Source organism: Hippocampus comes, unplaced genomic scaffold, assembly GCF_001891065.2.
Source record: "Hippocampus comes isolate QL1 unplaced genomic scaffold, H_comes_QL1_v1.1 scaffold94, whole genome shotgun sequence".
Taxonomy (NCBI): Eukaryota; Metazoa; Chordata; class Actinopteri; order Syngnathiformes; family Syngnathidae; genus Hippocampus; species Hippocampus comes.
In genome coordinates, this window is record NW_017806059.1 from 4152051 (window position 1) to 4157642 (window position 5592).

Sequence of the window (5592 nt, forward strand, 5' to 3'; positions counted from 1 at the left end):
TTCTCCTCGGGCCTGTGTGGGTTTTCTCCGGGTACTCCGGTTTCCTCCCACATTCCAAAAACATGCATGGCAGGCACTTTGAACACTCCAAATTGTCCCTAGGTGTGAGTGTGAGCGTGGATGGTTGTTCGTCTCTGTGTGCCCCCGCCTACTGCCCGGAGATGGCTGGGATAGGCTCCAGCACCCCCGCGACCCTCGTGAGGATAAGTGGATCGGAAAATTAATGAATGAATGAATTACCCAAGAAGCCACCGTGTCATCAATCTTCCAATGAATATATTTGATTGAGGAAAAATTGGATTGGTCGATGAATTATCCTGAAGCTTAATTCTGTAAAACTGCTTATTTCACCATATTGATACCACAATAACGATGTAATAATTATCTGATAGTTTAACTAGTTTGATCTGTATTTCGGTAAAAAGATGTGTGATGACAATAATTTCGCTCTTTGCACAGTGGCACGGGTGTGCGTGCTGCAGCATTTCAATCAAGGCACAGATCCAGTTCAATTACACTCGCAATAACTTCTAAATCTCGTCAGGCCAAGGGAGCATTTATATGCTAATAGCTATGACAGCTGTAATGACTTGCTATAGAAAGACATCTGCTGCTTGATCAAATCCGATGGGGTATTGCCACAACCTGGCCTTTGCTATTTGTTCTCAAATCATTTATTAGCGCTGGAATTACTAGTGGGAACTATTTTTTGGTTGTTTAGCATGGATGTTTTAATCAACCCATCTTCTGGCCTCCTCTCATCTGCATGCAATGGTTTGATTTGTAGGCCTATATTATACCCCTGAATTTAGAGGGAATTTGTGTTTCCACTTGTGTCGATCAAACAGCACAAAATCACATTTCGTTTGGGAGCAGTTTCAATGCATAGCACAACATGTGTTCTTCCATTCTAATTTAAATAGAGACCCGCCAACCTTTGGAAGAACCCATTAAGTGGAAAAGGGAGTACGGTAACCTGCATCGAGAGGATTGATGAATATTCCAGGATAAAAAAAAAAGATTGAATAGGCTGGATAAGGATTTGGTGGAGACAAGTAAAGGATTTGTGGTTGATTACGGTGCTGAAATGTTTTGTTTTGGTCATTATATTCCATCAATGGTCAGCTTTCATAAAATCAAAATATATTTTGGTACCACCAAAAAATGGGTGGTGAAGTGTTTTGGGCACTTCCCTCTGGGAAGACTCCGTGAGGATGACCCAGGACACGCTGGAGAGATTGTAGCTTGGCCTGGGAACGCCTCAGAATTACCTCATATAAGTTGTTCCATTTTCATGTTAAACCTGCATTAATATACAATGAAACCATCAGTGTACCTCACTATTCTCAGGCCAGCAGCAATCAAAGGACAAACTCTGCATCTGTGCTTTGATTTTTGGGTTTTTTTTGTAACACTTATTCCAATAGAAGGATCCAGTCTGAACTTATGCTGAATAGAGAGAGCCTCATCTGATTGACCATGGTCATTGTCCAGTTAGAAATGTCGCTTGAAACGTTTATTTTTAAATGCATATTACACGCCAGTCACCAATTATTATGTTTGCATCTTACAAGTTGACAGTTACTAACTTATTTTTATACATATGCAATACAATACAAATGTTAAAGACTGAGACTTGTGAGGAACATCTGGGACAAAACTCATTACACATGTTAAATTGAGTGTTTTAATAGCAGTGCTGAACTTTTTTATATATGCAAGACTACGAAACATTTTAAAATTGTAGTTAAGGGTTTTATGACAGTCGGCACGGTGGGCGACTGGTTCGCACGTCTGCCTCACTGTGCAGAGGTGCAGTGTTTGATTCCGGCTTTCCTGTGTGGAGTTTGCATGTTCTCCCCTGTCACCTTGCGAGGTGGACCCCAAAAAAGCAGGCAGGAGGGAGGAGCAGGGTGTACTTGAAGAATTGTATTAAAACATAGAGAAAACTAAATCCAAAACAAACAAAGTAGCAAACAAAAATCACAACTGAAGCTAGAACAGAACTGTGACCAAAACAAACCTGACAGCAGCAGACAAATGGCAAAAAACAAACATGACAGTAGCAAAGAGCAACAATGACCAGACCATGAGTAGTCGGGCTGGGAGTCCTTTTAAAGCACTAATTGCCTAATGACCAACAGGTGTGCAGCTGCAGGGGAAGCCCTACAGTGCCACCTGTTGGTCCCAAACCGAATCATGACAGTACCCCTCCCTCAAGGGACAGATCCCAGACGTCCCAAAGTTGTCCAGAAGGCTTGCCTCGCCAGGGAACAGGAACAAAAAGCGACGGCGACCTTCGCCTCGCCGGGGAACAGGAACAAAAGCGACGGCAATCTTTCGCCTCGCCAGGGAACAGGAACAAAACCGACGGCGATCCTTCGCCTCGCCAGGGAACAGGAACAAAAGCGACGGCAATCCTTTGGCTGGGCGTGGCCTGACGTGGACGGAGCTCGACGTAACGGGGGACATGGGACAGCCAGACTTGAACAGGGGCTCAGCCTAACATGGGCGTGGACGTGGCATGGCTCGTCGTCGACGTGAATGTGACTCAGCTCGAACAGACACGTGACGAGCCTCGGCTCAACGTGGACGTGGACGGGGCTCGGCCCACCGTAGACACGGCTTGACGAGATGAAAACAGGACAGCCGCATCACCAGCGCTGCCTGCAGGGGAAAAGGGTGTTGGCCGCAGACGTGCTCCGCCAGGCCACGTTAATATGTAAAATTAAAAACACTTTCGCATGCCAGAAAATAATAAGATCAGCGTTAACATTCCATTAGTGGTGTTTTAATCAGAATAAAAGTGGTGGGAGAACCAGACACTATGCTAGGCCTGATGTGACTGAGAAAAAAAATGAGGAGGAGTCTTTATCTTGTCTTACCCCAATGAGACGAGCCTGCTGGGTGCAAGCTCAGGAAGAAGATCAATGAAGCTGAATAGCAGAGGCACTACGCTGTAGAATGAGCTGTCTTTAATCACCTCACACAGTTCACAGTGGTGCGAAAGTTACCGACCATGAAAAGGTTTAATCACAGGCGAAGCTGAGCGGAGTCATCTTGCTGTTAATAAAGGGCACATGGGTCCGGAGGGCACACATGCAGACGTGTACAATTGCTACTTCACCTTGACACACACACACACACACACACACACACACACACACACACACACACACACACACACACACACACACACGTATACACACAGGTTTTACCAATGACTTCACTTATCATTTGCAAAAACACATGAATATTAACAACTTTCAAAAACACATTCACAGCTGCCGGTTGCTGATAAGAACCTTTATTTTTTAGAATAAAAGTTCTCAAAGCCTGGGATTTTTTTTTTAATAGAAAGAAGCTTTGATAAAGCTGGTAAGCCATTATATGACAGTCAATTCAAGGGTTTTACTGACAAATGAGAATTACCTGGCACAGTAGTCAATGATGGCCAGGCTGCTCGGGGAATGACAAGTGGGGTGTCAATGCTTTTAATACTGTAGGTTGGGGACTAAAGATGACTTTTGGAATGACGATGTCACTCGTCCATCAAACCAAACAAGTAAAATGTCTTTCTATGACCCGAGTGAGATACGATGCACTTTGCCCACACATAAATGCGCTTTCGTTTTATTATCATATACCACCTTGAGAAAGTGATTTTTTTTTTTTTGGTGTGAGCAGATCCACAAAGACCAATCAAGATAACAAGAGGAAAAAACCCTCTTAAGGCAGTAGAAAGGTTAATAAGAAGGTTTGTAGGAAGAGACCTCATTAAAGAAAACCTTTCATGATGCTTCCCAGGAAGCCCATACAAGCTTATATGTGCCTCAGAGAATGTGGCCTTGGTGTGATAGTAAGTGGGTAATAAATCCCACCGCCGTAGGGACACCATACATAGAGTGTGGGCGCAAAAATGAGAAGGCTCGCTATGAATCTAAATTGTGTCTGTCTGTGTTTGTAACTATGAGATGCATTGAAATGACAGCACTGCACTGGCTAAGATAAGATTGTTGTTCCTCAGGGCGTTAAACACTGCGCAACTTGCCATATGTGACATGTCAGGTTTTTCTGTGACCATCATTGCACTGCGAAATGGGATGGGTTGTTGTCAAGGTTATAGAATGCCTTATGGATATTAAATGTTAACGAGTATATTGTTACTCGTATGAAAATGAGGCAAAAAATGACCACTGGCAATTATCAACTGTCACTGGCTCTGGGATAAAACTCTTGTCATGCAAAAAGGTCATAGGTCAAACAAACAGTGTGACCGCTGTTAATTAACCTCATGTTCACACTGGGCCTTCCATCCTGTTGGCTTCTTGGCAATAAATAAACAATTCCAATTTATAATGTACAGGAAATAGGACTGACCGCATGACAATTTTGACTAGTGGGCGCTTACCGAGGTATCTGGCCTCAAAATACATTAGTTTCTGTTGGTTATTTTAAAACAGCGGTATTCAACCATCATTTAAAGAGGTCCGGGTCAGGAACATTTTTAGAAGCGAAGGCCTGGAAAATTCTAATGTCGAACGATTTTGTGTGATAAAGATTTAACCGGCCTCGTTGTTGTACCTACGTGTGAATGTCTGAACATCTTAGGCATTTCAAATTTATTCATTCACAGTTCCCAAAAATTTGGGATGGCATGTTGTCTTGTCACGTAAGCAGCATAACCAGGTTGCTGGAATAGTGTACCATAACATCTGTAGCAAATATGGACAAGAGGTCCCATAATCAAGTTGGCAGACACCTCCGAAGATGGTTGAGAACAACCAGGCCAAGGTCCTGTGGGACTTCTAGATTCAGACTGACAAACTGGCATAGTGGGAGTGGATAAACATCAGAAGATAGCAGTCGTAACAAATGTAGCAATCCCAAATGACAGCAACAGCCGTAAAAAGGGAACATGAAAAGAAGGAGAAATACCAAAGACGAAAGGGAGAATTTGAGAAAATGTGGTGTGCATTGGTAACAGTGGTGCCAGGAGTGATCGTGGCACTGGGGGCAATTATGAACCCCCAAGCTGGGTTGGTAAACTCAAGTACCAAGAGCAACATCCAACATCTCCGTGTAGAAGAGTGCAATACCTGCGCAGAAGCCTCAAGCTCCAAGGCCTCAAACCCAAGTTTGAAGGATATATATATATATATATATATATATATACACACACATGGAAGTGTGGAAGTGAGCCACGGCCCTGGTGACTCCCCGGTGTGTGTGTGTATATATGTGTGATTTCACAAATCATATAACCAAATTAGCTCAGTATAATTTAACTAAATCTATGCATAGTTTCCTGTGACTCACATGCCGAAACCCAGGATTGGACGAGGGACCTTCAGTGCAGCGCTGTCCCAACTGAGCTATTTCGGCCTCTTGTGTAGTTAACCTTTTCACCAGTCAATTAATGGGATCTTATCGGCCAAAAACACAACAGCGAGTCACAGGACACCTCGGAGAAGAGTAATCTCAACAAAGAAACAATTCCTGTGCCTCACATGCTGAAACCCGGGTTTGAACCAGGGGCCTTCAAATCTTCAGTCTAACGCTCTCCCAACTGAGCTATTTCGGCCTCTTGTG

The 5592-nt window shown here is 43.6% G+C and overlaps 1 non-coding gene across 1 annotated transcript; it reads right to left on the minus strand.

Annotated features, from left to right (window-relative positions):
* Positions 1-5511: 5511 nt before the first annotated feature.
* On the minus strand, positions 5512-5584 carry trnaf-gaa (transfer RNA phenylalanine (anticodon GAA)). The gene has a single exon. It is a non-coding gene; the product is annotated as a tRNA-Phe (tRNA).
* Between the last annotated feature and the right edge of the window lie 8 nt (positions 5585-5592).